Consider the following 15,880-nt stretch of genomic DNA (forward strand, 5'->3'; position numbering starts at 1 on the left):
AAGGGGTGGTGGTGTTTTGTGGGGAGGAGGGACAGGACACACATCGCTTAAGGGGTGCAATGGTACTGGTTAAAATAGCTTGCAGCCAGAAGTATGAACGTGAGGGTTTACTTATTTCTATGTCAATGCCAGTGTTACTATGCCAGCTAAATTATCACAATATTAGGACATTTGCAAGCATACCTACAGAGGCAGAAAACCTGGGTTAATTGCTTTCAATCTGGTTTTGGTCAAATATTGTTCAAAGTCTGGTTAGCTTGAATAACTCGAATCACTACCTAAGTCCTTCCCAGTATTCTGAGCTGTACGGTATTTGTGTTTGTGTAAGCAAACCAAAGTCTAACAGCAACAGATAAAGTTGGTTGTCTTGGCAATAGACAAGTGCTAGGCAGACTGAAGTAATGAGGTTTCTGAATTTCCGTTGGGCTATAAAGTAAAACAGCATTTTGCTTTCTCTGTTGGATTACTTCTAGCACTGTCAGCACTGGATGTAGCTACAGGACAAATTTCATCCGTGATGCCCTCCCCGGCCCCTTGCCATCTTGCATCGGTGCAGCCACGAGCCCCTTACGCTGCGGCGAGATCCCTTAAGGAACACGCTGGCCACATCACTGCTACTGGTTCGGCCCTTTCTACTGACCTGTAAAGAATGCAATGTTCTCATTTGCACAGTTGGAACGCAAACCCAAACATCTTCAAAACTGTTTCAAAGTCAAAGCTTTAATTTTCTTTTTCTTATTTAGCAGGATCTGAGCCTGCCCAGAGCACTAGCGCTGTGCTCCAAAAGGCCAGTTCAGAACTTAGACAACTTCAACACAAATTATTTGGAACCAGCTTAGAAATACATTTATCAAACGCACAGAGTCAATGAGCCTCTGGATTTCAGGACCCACATTAAAGGAACAGAAGGAACCCACCTACTCCCTCTTTTTATGTTGCTACCTAGAGACATTACTACTCTACTTGTAGCTGTTATTATCACTCAGCTGTATGAACAAACGTCCTCACCGCAGGATATTTATGAGTATCATATGCACCCAATGTCATACAGAGCCATACATTCACAGAGAAAGCAATTCTGCTCTGAGATTATGGTGAAATATAACTAATCTATACACGGTGCAAAGGTTCTTGAGCCAGTCCCCTCCATCTCCAGCTATCCAACTGAGCACAAATTACAAGAGCGCCAACTATGTAACATGGGAATATTGAGAAAATTTTGATAACAAATCCTGCAACAGCAGAAACCATTGCATTCCACACAGACTCAGAGGCTGGGAGGTCAGGCTTATAGCTCCCATTCTTTGATCTACAACTTGTGTCTCCAACTTGTGGCTGCACCAAGCATGCAACAACAGGGACTCCTCATAGCTTCTGCCTTCCCAAATCACCTTGTTCCTTCTCCAAAGGGAAAGAGTTCAGCTCACTGATAGCCAGAATATGCCTTTCTTGCAGTTTATCAAATCAAGCATTCACAATAGACAAAAAGAGAAATTTTATTTAGTTGAGTGTGAAGATTTGCGGGCTCAGCCAGCCATAATCTCAACTACACATGAGGGTGATGTGCTGCTGCTATTCTGGCTTGCTGCAACTGCTCCCAGAGAGAAGTAGTCAGCATCAGATCATGGCTCCAAGCAAAACCGCATGAGAGTCTACCCGGAACCTGTGGAAAGATTAAATGAACCAAAACAGTTCTCGAGTTTCTTTTCCAAGATGACAAAACCCTCTCTCAGTTACTCTGCTCATTTTCTCCCCATTTTAACACACCTGCAGAAGCACAAAAGATGTGAATTCTCCATGTAAAAATCTCACTTCAATGAAAAAAAAAATACAACCCAAAACTCTCAGAAACTTTATCATGCATCATAAAGTCCTAAAGAACGCACAAGAAAACTCACAAAGTCTCACAACTATTTCCTTTTCCCAGGGTGCGGGCAGAAACATTGACCTCATCTGTGTTCCAGCGTGGATGCAGTATTGTACACTGTCAGTTAGATGGGAATTTCTCCAGTTTCCAACAGAGAAGGGCTCAGCCCACACAAGGCTGGAGGTGGGTGTTGCTTTGCAGCACACGTGGCTGAGCTCAGTGTGGTCAGTCCTACAGTGCTGGATGAGAGTTAAGGGAAGCCTCTTTCAGTACTGGCAGCTGCTCTAAGGTCTCTCGGGAGCCTTCTCTTCTCCAGGCTGAACATCCCCAACTCTCTCAGCCTGTCCTCCTACGGAAGCTGCTGTCATATCTCTTCAGTCCCACATCCAGCTTCCGTTGCTGCCTCCTACTCCCCTCCACTGCTTCATGCATCGAGCACAGTCTAGATAGAGCTGCACTATCGTATTTATACGCAGGACTTAAAAACTTAAAGCATAGAAACTAACATACTGCAGAGTTATTGCTTTTCTCATAGCTTTGCAAACTTCCTGATAAATTACTTTGGGAGAATTATCAGTTAAGCATTTCAGCAGGGGTATGAAGCCGGCTTTGGAAAACAAGACCTTGATCAGAAGATCCTAAGTACATCTTAATTTCCTTACTGCAGCCTCATCCACTCCAAATAAGAGCTGAAGGACCGCAAGAATAATACGAAAAGCTTGGAGACACAACGAGGCATGGTTTTAAGTTGTCTTTAACTCTTACTTATTAGGCAGCAGGCTGCTCTGAGTCACTAAAGCAGAACCAAGCGCAGCACAACAAGGATATCCTCTGCTGTCTTGGTCTGCCTGGGACACTTGCCTATGGCAAACATTTTCAATTACATGAGACTGGCATCATTTTTTGTGCTTTAAAGAAGATAAAACACTAGATAAGGCTGCCTGTCCTTTGAAGTACTCGAATGCTCAAAGTACTGCCTCACCATCGTGTCTGAGAAGTGTTAAGTGTGCAGCCTAGCTTGGAGAGCTGCTAATTCAAAACAGAGCTGTATAACTCGCATGGTTTGTTTAAAGCAAACAAAGAAAACATCCCTCTGTGGAGACTCACTCAAAAAATGTGTAGTATTATGATCAGCTTACTCACTGGAAAGCAGCATGATGTAGTAGTAAGAAAACCAGGTGTATGAAAACCAAAAAAAAAGATCAGAAACATAATGCAAGTAGATTTTAAAAAAAAATCTAGACTAGAAATAATGCAAAAATCCTTCCATAGCTCCCCAGACAAGCTTTGTTTGTCAATGGGATGAAGTCTTCAAGAAGGTAAAAAAATCCTCAAGAATCTGAGCGTACCATCATTATGTGTGTGTATCAAAACACTTCAAAATAATGCAGAGCCTTCTTCCTGCCTGTAGGGTTGTCAAACGACTCTCCCAGCAAATGACAGTCCAGTTGGTGATAGCTAAATTTAAGGAAGTGAAAATAAATTATTCTTTTTTCTACCAACTGACTTACGTTACAGTCATCACCGATGTGATTACAGAGGCTTGCAACAACAAAAAAAAAAAGGAAAAGAAAGAGTCATTTTCTCTTTGACTGTGCCCCTTTGACAAAACAGAATTTACACCCTGTCATGGCTTTCAGAGTATTTTTAGCTTAAAAAATATTTCCACTTTAGGTCATTATAGCCAAAGAGTATTGCTGATAAGTAAAATCAGTTTTGATATCAATCAGATGAAGCTCAACTCTTTGCTTCTCTGGTGATTAATTTCTCATCCTTTATTTCATGTGGCCAGAAGGAGAACAATTTCTTCCTGGATATTTTTCCATTTAGAGTCCTAAATAATTTTACAAGTTCTACCCATCAATCAAGCTGAACTTTGCTCTAACAGCAGCAGCAGAATTATTATCTACACAAGTGGCAAAGCAGTTTGGAAGTGTTTAGAATGATTGCATTTGCACAAGCTTTTGTATTTAACTGTATCAATGTAAGAACAGACTTGGAGTAGAATACCACATACGCTCAGTCAAGGCTTAGCTATGATAACCTGACTCAATTTAGATGTGGCTGAAGTGCATTTATAATAATGTTATCCAATATATGTTGGCCTAGCTACATTAGATACCTATGTAAGACCTCGTTTTCTTCAGGAGAAAACAGGGATTGATTGGTAAGTTAGCTATAATCACATATTTAGAAGATGAACTGCTAGTTCATCCCTAGGAAAAAAAGATAATTAAAATAAAAGACTTGTCCAGGTCTTTACACAGCATTAAGTATTTACCCACAAAGTGAAGCACTGCAAAAGCCCCACCACTGCTTTAACAGCTTGGAAAGAAAAAAAATTAGCAACATTTAGTATGTCAAATTGTGGTTCATGATCCAAGAACAATTCTCAACCTGACTCTTGGTTTCAGCGCTGATATACATATTTCTCACAATTTTTACAAGTAGATTTAACCTAATCTCTACTGCATTGAGAAATGCAGTAATTAATACATTAAAATGCATATTTGTATTCCCATAAATATATATATACTTCATGTATGTTTTGCTTATATATGCACTCTGTGCACTTTAGTCAAACAGCACTTGCAATCTAGTGTGCTGTTTTGCTCCTATAGGCTCGCAACTCAGCTGTGAATAAGATATACAGTAACTCCATACAAGAAAAGTGCATGAAAGTACTTTTCAGTCAAAATTTGGCCCTTCAAGGAAATAGATATTAGGATTATAATATATGTTAAATTCCTAAGAATCACTATTGAAGACTTCTTGTCAAGATTTGCTTTTTAAAATGGGAAAGGAATGCTACTACATGCTACATTCAAAATCAAAATACAGATCTGAAGCTGAACACATTGCTGGAAGAACTTGGCAGCTCCCTGTTTCAGAGTTTTGAAATCAGGCTTACACAATGCAAAGCTCTAGTGACAGAAAGACTGGGCTCTCAGTTATTAACTAGCAAGAAAATAAGGAAACAAGCATCAGAACAGCAAAAAGTAGAGGAGATTGAAACTAAAAGCGGATTTTGGTCACAAGGCACCCTTTGATTTGTCCTCTTCTCCAGCTAGGAAACGAAATATGAAAAGAACCCAACATAAGGAGAAACAGTAAAGGGCTGGGCTGTTTTGGCCTCTCTTCCTGTTCCTTAAATACATATCTATATAAACTTCCAAGCAAATAAACATTTGTCTTTGCTTCAACTGCCACCCACTGGAAAAGGAAAGCAAAATTAATTTCAAATTGCAATACCCTAAACAGGTCAGAAAACCGATCTGACAGATTCTGGTTCAGATCACACTAAAGCTCTTGGATTGCCTTGAGAATCTTACCGGCGCTGCTGGAGACAATCACGCTTGTGAACTCAACTGAAACAGAAAACACAGCAACGAGCCGGAGCTCCACTTCTTCTCCCCGCTCCAGCCCCAGCCGGTGGGCGTCTGGGTTTGTGTTGCAAACGTTTTGGAGAGGAACTGGAGTCCACGAGGATGAAGTGAAAGTAATGGGGCTGCCAGCACCCTCTGACAATGTGGTGCAATAAAGATGTGCAGCACTGCATAGTCCGGCAGTTCCCACCACTCTGCTCTGTGCTGCTCTTGCTGCACTCCAGGTCTATCCCTATACTCACGCTGCTACTCTCTCTCCCGCTTGCTCTTGCCTTAAAAGAGGATTCCATCCATTCCCTTGCCTAAACAGCAGCTCCGGTACTTTCCCTCATCGGCAACCTCCCTATTCCCTTCAAAGGGCACACACTGTGCATCCAATACTGTCTGTGGCGCAGATCCAATGACTTGATCTGGTAATCAGGAGAGCAACGGGGAAAGGCTTGCTGAAAAAACAGCACAGGCTGCACCAGAGCATTACCATCCTCTTCAGATGAAACCAGCTCTAGCTTGAGACAAACAAACATACACTTACATCAAAAGTGCCTCCTCACAGAGCAGCATGAGGCATTTGCATGCAAAAGCATGCGTGTCAGATGCAAAGACAGCAGCGTAACAGCACACGGCACAAATGTGACAAAACTCACCCTTAACCAGAACAGACTGTCCTGTGTTCAAGCTGCTGTGATGAACCTGCACTGAGGCTGTGATGGCTCAGCCAGGGAATTCAGCAATCCCAGCTGTGACCTTTGGGCAAGCAAACCCGAGTGGTACAGATATGCCCTGGCTTCCTGGAGAAAAAACCCAACCTCTGTTAAAATGAGGAGAATTAGATTCCAGAGAATCTTTCATACTTGAGATATTCTAAAGGGTACCTGGGAAGAAACAAGTTTTGCCAACAGAATAGCTACTCTGCAAACATGGATGACCTGAGAGGTCTACATTGATTGCAGATTCCTTCATTGTAAGGCTCTAAGGAAACAAGAGGAAGGGAAAAAAAGCCTAAGAACCTAATACAAGTCCTGTGAGGTTTAATAGACAGACTATAAATTCCTTAGTCCAAACCACATGTTTCTTCATTAAGGCCTGTAGAAAAAAAAAAAATGTACCAGGAAAAAACATCTGGCAATATTCCCTCATGAAATCTCTCTTCTGCTGTTGCAAAGGTGGGGAGTCCCGTGCTGGAACAACTTCACCAGACAACAAGAGATGCTTCTTTCTCAGGGCAGAGTCGGGGCCAAGGCACCTGCCAAAGTGGTAATACTGCTTCAGGCTGTGCGTTCCTGCTCTCTAGCTCCCCGGCAGGATTGTGTGCTATCAACCGACCCTTGGCTTTATCTGCCCTCCCCTAACCCTTGTCCTGGGTTTGAAGGAACGAGATAACTGTGAATGCTGGAGTCTCCTTTTTAGCTGAGGGAATGGGAGAAGATGTGTTCAAGTGCTGATGGCTCGCTGCATTCAAATCAAAGCAAAACTAGATGCATTTTAGCTCTTAAATTACCTGCAAGAGTTGAGGTCCATGTTAGCTCTTGCCCTTGAGGTGCTGCTTCTTAGATAAACTTGTCAAACAGAAATCATAATTGTCAGCCCTGTCAGCAAGCGAGGAACACTAAGCAAACGTGATGCGAGAGAGCTTGAATGATTTCCTGACAGACAAATCTGCTCGGGATATTTGGCAATCAGCGTCCCCAAATCATTAGTACAAATATCTGAGTTCAGTGAGGGCCACCGTCATCGGCCAACAGACACAAAGAAACAGCTAAGCCCTTGTTGAGCAATTCACAGCTCAGCATGAGCACAGCATTAGCAGACAGGCACCCTGGGTGTGAATCATCACTCGGGGAGTGCAAGAACCAGTCTGTTAAAAACTAAATTAAAAAAAAAATATATCTACCAATACCGAAAGCATCTATAATCAAATCCACTCCTTCATACGCAGAGATGCTTGCATAACTGGGGGTTTCAGATGCTTTTTTTTTTTTAATGTAATCTATAAAAGGAACAGAGTTCTTTATCAAGGTGAAAGATGACGGCAGCACCTACCTGTTGCAAGACAACCATCTGTGCTCTTACAGGAACATACATTAAATACAGGTTTTTAAAGCAGGCAAGAATAAATTTTACTTTCACAAGAGTTTTCCAGCAAAACATTCTGACACACAACTGAGTTCTTTAACAAGCGAATTATTTTCTCCAGTTCAACAGGCACTAAACAAAATCAGTAAGATATTAAATGCTCTGTTTGGTTACACAGTCATGCCAGCAAAATGCAGTCATCCAGAAAAATTACAAAACATATCATCAAAATCTTGAGAAAAAACCATACAGGGCAGACAGCGTCATATTTCAAGCACGACAGCCTTTCAGAGTTATTGCGCTATGTCTATTCATCTTCATTTTCCTTGAGAATGCAAGTTAAGAGCATTTAATGGGCCCTGCTTGCTATTGGCTTGGATGTATCTTTTGAATTCACACCAAGTTTTCACACAGAAGGCTTTCTGAGAAGGAGGGACTGCTTCTTTTAAAAAAGAAATACAAGATTCCTCTTTTGTTCAAACAAGAATCAGATACAGTCTCCTCCTAGACAAGCCAAGTCCAGCCACGGACCCATGTGTTCGCAGTAGCTGAACTACACTGCCTTTGTACTCACTGGGGAATTTCCCTGAGAAAGGCAGGCTGCAGAAGCTGAACCTAACCTTGAGTTTGGCTACTAGACATTTTTTATCATCTTTTCAAGCATCTATCTAAGCGTCTAAATCTTAAAATGAAAAGTCTAGCTACAATTTAAAAGAAAAAAGCTTTACTATCACAGACAAAGCTGGTATCGCAACCAAAAATGTCTTTTTCCCTTAAACTGTGCCTAATATTGATACTTTCAATGCACTGAAGTCAATCCAATATCCTTGGTACAACGAGGAACAAAGAAGTACTGATTAAACACACAGATTTCAAGAGTTCCTTTTGCAGAAAAAATATGGAAAAGCTTAAAATGCACTTCCTCAAGAAACCAGAGAATATGATAAATAGTAACATATACAAACAAAAATTTCATTAGATCTCTAATAAACAGGTGTTGATGGAAAAGGAAAAGATTTTCAGATGCTCAGAAAGTAAGTTGACACTTCAGTGCTAAAAAAAAAATAAGCATTTTTCTCTCTTTGTCATCTTATCATTACTGAGTTGTTACACAACAAACCACTAGGTTAAACCAACACAGGTCTAGTCTTTCAGCTCCAAATTAGTAGCATGTGTGACTTCACAGCTCAGGGTGGGGAGCAGAGCTGGGGCTGAGGTTTAGGTTCACTGTTTATGTTTCAAGACACGTATTTATAGCAGGTAGCCAGGATTAAACTCAGTCTATAAATACTTAAATCATTTATGAGACTGCAAAAGACTAAACATAATGCAAATCAATGCCACTCATGCACATACCTCGCATTTTAAAGGGTTTCAGCCATCCATGGAATGAGAAACAAGATGCTAATTCAGACAACTCCTCTGAGCCCAGTGATGTGGAAAGGGCTTCAGCCCACACCCACCTCTTGAGAAAAGAGGGGCACCCTCGCTAACCTGTTTGGGAAGAACTGGTTTTTGTAGGATCTCTTTAACAGAGACACGCAAAGTGCCTAGCACAATACCCTGACCTGTTAACCAGTCTCCTAGGATCTATCCCAACCCCACTCTCACTACCAATAAGGAAAAGCAAATCACTCTGTTACATTTTAACCAAACAAGACCACAGTTTGGTCACAGCTCTAAGGAAAAGTATTAGGAATAGCAGGATTGGAATATATGTTGCATATTTTGTTTGTTCTTAGAAGCATGTAGCCCCCTTGGAATTAAAAATAATCCTGTTACAAGACATACAGAGAGATGTTTTAGCTCTGATGGCTTGCTAATCAAATGGGAGGAGATGGCAAGCACACACTCTCCTCCCTTAACAGTCATGCAAGTATCATACAAGGCTTAAACGCTTACTGTGCACCAGTTTCATGAAGTTATCAGGTCATCACAAGGCTTCATAGATCATGATTATTATCACAAGAATACCAACTATGCTTAAATACCCTTAAATAAAAATTTCCAGGTAGAGCATTACACTCAATGGCAAACAAAATACCGTGAAAGTCATTAATTTCAGTAGGAGGATACTGTAAAAGCTGTTCTGCAGTTTTATGCGCTTTCTTAGCTCGAGAAATATTTTTAAAGAATTGACTTTACAACCTGCCTCTTTGATTTGTAGCTATTGATGTACATCTGCACTGCACGATTTGTGTATTAGTCAGAAGCTGTCATGTCTGTTGTAAATCGTAAAAGAGCAACATCTAATTTAATGGATTCAAAATATGACTTACTTCATAGATGTCAGGGCACTATTCTGTCACTGAAAGGTGACAGATGCATAAATTTTTGATTAAAAACCAACAGCAATAATCAGATTTCCATTCTCTCCATCAGTGTTACTTTCAGTAACAGAGTCTGGTCTAGATCAGACCAGAAATTAATCTTGCACCACTCTTGCCAAGGACAGATTTGCAACACCCCAGCACTCCCATGCCAGAGCTCTCTTTTCTTTCCATTTCCTGGTGCCTTTGGTGCAGGAGGAGTACGTGGGTGCAACTTGAACCATAAAGGCCATCTGTACAACCTCGGTGGCTGTACAGAGCCAGAAGCGGTGCACCCCTTCCACAGGGCAGACTTCTGCAAAATGACTCAAACAGCATAACAAGCTAACCGGGCAACTCTGGCTTAGACAGGTAATGCTCTTTAAGAAAAAAAAACTCCCTTACTGGTAGAAATAACTGCCTTTTAAATGAGAACATAACACAAGCCATTTCAGCATCATTTTACCAAGGCTGTAAAGAGCCAGGCTCATCTCTGTTAACTGCATCTTCGCAAAGCACAGCCAAGGGGCTGTGGAATGATTACTTTTAAGGTGCTACTCAAATAGCTCAGAAGGAACACAGGCAGTTTTCCCCTTTTCCCTATTCCTGCTTATTGTCCTTTGACTCCACACACGGCTCCACAGAATCAAATTCTGCACCCAGATTACACAGGTAAAGGAAGAGTCAGACAAAGATAAAATGTTTTGTCACGGAGCAAGGAAAACAGTCAAAAAAAGACTAGAACACAAACTGTTTGGGTGCTTTCCAGACAACTTTTGGACAGAACCTAATACTCAGTATGCAGAAATTGCATTTAAAATAAGGATAATTCCAGGTTAAAACTCGCATTACCTTTCTCAGCAATGGATGATTAACAACGTTCCTAAAGGAGGGAGCCAGCCCCCAGGCTCCACTGGTAAATCCCTTCTTGTCATCTTTCACATTCAGCCTTGACTCATCTGCAGCAAACATTTTGATCCCTAGTCCATTCCTTTTTCCTCCGTTCTTTCAACAACACGTTAAGTACCGACCTCCTAGATGTACTGGGAGGATGGTGGACTACAGAAACGTAGCGCATTTTGGACTGCAGTATGAAGAGACACACCTGAGTTAGCTTTAGGGAACGTCAATGCCTGTGTCAACCAACCCAGCAGGCACACACCTCGGTGCCGGGCAACACCCGCAAAGTATTTACACTGCGCAGTCCACACCAGGGCTTGTGCCACGGTAGCTTCACTGTAGATCAGCCAGACTGAAGTGAATTTTGATCCATCCACACGTGCTACAGTCTCACCTAAAGCCGCAGCGTAGCAAGAGGTAGGGAAGAGGCTCCTGTTCTCCGGAGCAGCATCCAGAGCTGAGCTCCAGCTACAGATGGGCTATGCATCCACAGGGCAGAGGGTCTGTGCCCTCGCTCGGAGGCAAGGTGACAGCGAGTCCTTCAAAGGGAAGCATGGATGGATGGTTAAATTCAACTATTAGGCCCTGAAGTACTCAATTTGACATGAACTTGACTGTGGCTTTTAGATATCGAAATAGACTTAGAGGCCTGGGAGCTTCCATGCTTCTCCCACAAAATCAGTTATTTTATTAAAAGACGTAATCTTTACAGGTTTTATTGTTATTTCCCTGATTTATATACCATCAAACAGCCAAGATTTCTTTGAAAGATCATTTTAAAGATGTCTCTCTAACCAGAGTAGCTACAAAATTCTGAAAGTTTCCTAGTTTAGAAACAGTTTCTAGTTTAAAAAGAATTCTTTCTTTACAGAGAAGTTTTTAAACTATGCTTTGTGGTCAAAAAGCCAAATATATTATATAATGCTATTCCACTATTCAATAATTATGACCCTACTCTATAATTACGCCTAATTAAAAGATAGGTTATAATTAATGAAATACAAAATGGAAAACAGTTTCAGAATGAGCCCTTCGGTGCTCAGAAAAACAGGAGCATCTTCCCCATCAATTAGCTCACACACATTCACTGAACAGAATTACTTTACACACGCCGTACCCAACATACATCCCACCTGCATGAAGAGTACAGTGTCCTGTACTTTGATACCAGCCACTGAGTGGCAGCAATTCCTTCACACCTACATGTGAATTACGAGATGTAGGAAAAAAATTTAAAAGCATTGCTAACTCTTAATTCTTTGACTCTAGCTCTATTTTTTAATATAAGTTTAGAATTACATACAAACACACAAATACCTGGTGAAATACATCATGTGTTTCAATTTTTAACTTGTCAAAGTTTCAAAAGTTATGTATTTTATACTGTATTTCATACTTCCTTAGGAGCTTGCTATATTCAATTTTACAAAGAGATAACTTCAAATAAAACTACATGGATCAAGGAAAATGGATGTGCCAACATTTAAAAATTTCTTTCACTAAAGCACAGACCTGCATTTTGTTGTGAAAATCAAGGTAAGAGTAAGAAACTTTAAAAAGAAATAAATCTAAATCTATGTTTTGCAGCCTTGTGATTGCTTCTTCCCCCCCCTCAGTATTTCCTCAGGTACTCATAGTAGTGTCGCGAGGAGACTGAACTCCATCAGTCCAAAGACAAATATCTGATTTTTTAATGCAGCCGTTTTCAGGAACGAAAATAAACACAAAAGCTGCATCTACATTTTTTTTTTTAATTATGTTTATGAATGATTGCTTAACCAGTTAGGAAGCCCCTCATAGTCTCTTGTTCAAAATGCTGCCTTGGTTATAGCTCCCTATTTGATCAGCACGATGGTGCACAGCATTATTTGACAGGTGGAAAGCCAAAGAGGTTATTTCCTGGCTTGTGACATTGCCAACAGTGTAGCAACTACACAAGGGGGAGGCCCAAAGATTTAAAAGTAACTAAACCAAACAAGTGCCTCCAGGATTTTGACACAGACTATCTGTCCAGATGTGACGTTGTAACTCCGGCTTAAAAAAGAGGCTCTGAAACTGGGAAGAGATTCAGTTCTGCCCTCTGAAGCATCCAACTGTCATGAGAATCACAGAGCAGTTTGGGCTGGAAGTGACCTCAAAGCCCATCCAGTCCCACCCTCTGCCATGGGCAGGGACACCTCCCACTGGATCAGGGGCTCCAAGCCCCATCCAACCTGGCCTGGAACCCCAGGGATGGGGCAGCCCCCACTGCTCTGGGCAACCTGATACGAGGCAATATCATCCTTGCAATAAATCTCCTCCGAGAGCTCCCAATTCCTGATTAAAGCTCTGCACGACATGGATAATGTAGAAGTGAAACAGTGCAACAGTCCAAGCCTGCGAGTAAGCAGATGTCAGATTTAACCACACAATGCTATAATTCAATTATTTTAAAACTTCACACGCTAACGCAAGTGAGGAATTGTCAAGCGATAAACTGAAAATTGGTTTTTAAGAGATGCGCTCCTGGCACGCACGCAAACGCAACAGGCATGCCTGCTCCCCCCGCTCTCACCGCCTGCCTCCGCTCAGCGCGAAACGTGGTCCTTTAACAGACCCGAGCACTCCATCTGCTTCCAACCCACTGCCGAAAAGAGGACAGAAACAGAGCAGCGACCGGGCAGGAAGGGAAAAACGCCAAAGCAGAAGGAGCTGGTGTTGCCGAGCCTGGCATTCCTGCCGGGGGGATCCGTGTGCCTGCCAGGGACCGCCCGGCTCCTGCCGCCCCCTCCGCAGCAAAGAGGAGGGCGCAGACAGAACCCCTTCTCATTAAATGGGGGGGAGCAGCCTGAACCCCTTCTCATTAAACGGGGGGCGCAGACAGAACCCCTTCTCATTAAATGGGGGGGGCGCAGCCTGAACCCCTTCTCATTAAATGGGGGGAGCAGCCTGAACCCCTTCTCATTAAATTGGGGGGGGGCGCAGCCTGAACCCCTTCTCATTAAATGGGGGGGGGGGCGCAGCCTGAACCCCTTCTCATTAAATGGGGGGGGGGGCGCAGCCTGAACCCCTTCTCATTAAATGGGGGGAGCAGCCTGAACCCCTTCGCATTAAATAGGGGGGGGCGCAGCCTGAACCCCTTCTCATTAAATGGGGGGAGCAGCCTGAACCCCTTCGCATTAAATAGGGGGGGGCGCAGCCTGAACCCCTTCTCATTAAATGGGGGGGGGAGCAGCCTGAATCCCTTCTCATTAAATGGGGGGGGAGCAGCCTGAACCCCTTCTTATTAAATGGGGGGGGAGCAGACTGAACCCCTTCTCATTAAATAGGGGGGGGCGCAGCCTGAACCCCTCCTCATTAATTGGGGGGGGGGGGGAGCAGCCTGAATCCCTTCTCATTAAATGGGGGGTGCAGCCTGAACCCCTCCTCACCAGAAGGAGAGGGGACAAACACAACTCGATCCCCTTCTCACCTAAATGGGACACCCACCCCCCTCCTCATTGAACGGGGGGGGCGTAACCCGCCTCCCTCCTCACCAAAAAGGGGACACACACACACACCCAAACGCCCCCTCCTCACCAAAAAGGGGGACACACACCCAACCGCGCCCCTCCTCACCCGAACGGGGGGCACAACCCCTCCCGCCGTGCCCGCCGGTCCAGCCGGGCTTTCCCGCCGCGGTCCCCGCTGGGCGCCGCCCGCAGCCCCGGGACGGAACCCGCGCGGCTGGGCCGGGCGCCGCTCTCCCCGCCGGGCCGGAGGCACCGCAGCCCACGCCGCTTCCTCATTCACCCCGCGCCAGGATCTGCCGGGCGGAGGCAGCCCCCGCGCCGGGGGCAGGTACCGGCACTCACCCGCGTCCCGGGGAGCCGCCGCTGCCGAGTTTCGGGCGCCGTCCCGGGAGAGAGCGAGCGAGGGAGTGAGGAAGGAAGGAAGGAGGGACCGAGTGGGTCCCCGCGGCCCCGCCCACCGGGGCGCGCTCACCTGCTGATCGCCCCGCCCACCGAGCCGCATGTCCCGCCCATCGAGCCCAAAGCCCCGCCCATCGACCGTCGAGCACCGCCCACCGAGCTCCGAGCCCCGCCCAACAGGCGCGCTCACCTGCTGCTCGCCCCGCCCACCGGGCGCGCGCTGTTACCTGTTCCTCGCCCCGGTCACCTCGCCACAAGCCCCGCCCACCGGGCTCGCGCTCACCTGCTGCTCGTCCCGCCTGCGGCGCTGAGGGGGGCGTCCCGCTCCTCAGAGCCATCGGTTCTTTTGTCCCATCAGTTTCTACACTTCCCACAGTTTCCTCTATCCTTCAGCTTCCTCAGCCCGGTACCGTACCCCTTTTAGTCATCCTAGTGCTCTCAGCCCCTTCAGCCACCTCAATTCCCTCTGCCCCTGGAGTCCCTCAGCCCCTCTGTCCCCTCATTCCCTCAGTCCTTCACTTCCTCCATCTCCCTCATTCCCTCTACCCCTCAAGTCCCCTCATTTCCTCAGTCCCTCACTTTCTGCAGTCCCCTCATTCCCTCTCAGCCCCCTCAGTTTCCTCACTCCCTCAGTTACCCCAGTTCCCTCCGCTCCCTCTGTCCCCTCAGTTCCTTCATTCCCTTCAGCCCCCTGTGGGTTCCCTTACTTCCCTCAGTCCCCTCAGCCTCTCCAGCCCCTTCATTCCCCCAGCCTCCTCCATCCCCTTGTCCCCCTCGGTTCCTCCATCCCCTCATCCTCCTCAGTTCTTTCTCCACTGGTTCTTTTTGCCCCTTTCCCATTGGCGGTGGACGCTTGTGGGGACACCTGAGACACCTGGCTGTGAGGACTTCAGGCGGGGAGCGCTCCGAGCATCTCCTCACCCCTTTGCCATGCTTCCTCTTCCAGGCTTTCCTTTAAAAAGTTCTGTGGTAGCTGAAAAGCCATGGATGTTGTTTTAATAATGGGGCTGCAGCTTTGTGGCTGCGTGAGCATTGCTGTCACCACAGAGACTTTCCACAGGGATGATGTCTGTCCAGAGCTGGAGCCCCTCTATCAGGGTCCTGACCAGGGCTTTCCCCCTCTGAGGAACTGATGCCCCATCCCTGCAGGGGTTCCAGGCCAGGCTGGATGGGGCTTGGAGCCCCTGATCCAGTGGGAGGTGTCCCTGCCCATGGCAGGGTTTGAACTGCATGAGCTTTAAGGTCCCTTCCAACTCAAACCACTCCATGGCGGTTAGTTTTCCTTGAAGCATTCAGTGCTGCAATCATCAGTGACAAAATGAGATGTTTTAGGGATGGGTTGCAGCGCACAAATATGTGAAGTATAAGAACCAGAGAGAACACTGCCTTGCTATCTCAGCAGAGGAAACCTTTGTCATAATTTTTTAACTCATACAGGTCCAATGTAATTGCTCA

At 44.9% G+C, this 15,880-nt stretch overlaps 1 protein-coding gene across 4 annotated transcripts in view; it reads right to left on the minus strand.

The window, feature by feature from the left end:
- PRKCD (protein kinase C delta) overlaps window positions 1-14,482 on the minus strand; it is a 56,127-nt gene extending 41,645 nt beyond the window's left edge. The window contains exon 1 of one of the 4 annotated variants that reach the window (XM_054077051.1): window positions 14,133-14,276. The gene's annotated coding sequence lies outside the window, so the exon portion shown is untranslated. Of the gene's footprint in view, window positions 1-5,199; window positions 5,717-14,132; window positions 14,277-14,368 lie in introns of those variants that run through there. The other 3 variants (XM_054077053.1, XM_054077052.1, XM_054077054.1) reach the window with 3 other exon arrangements.
- Between the last annotated feature and the right edge of the window lie 1,398 nt (window positions 14,483-15,880).

Source organism: Cuculus canorus, chromosome 11 (assembly GCF_017976375.1).
Source record: "Cuculus canorus isolate bCucCan1 chromosome 11, bCucCan1.pri, whole genome shotgun sequence".
In the NCBI taxonomy this organism is placed as follows: Eukaryota; Metazoa; Chordata; class Aves; order Cuculiformes; family Cuculidae; genus Cuculus; species Cuculus canorus.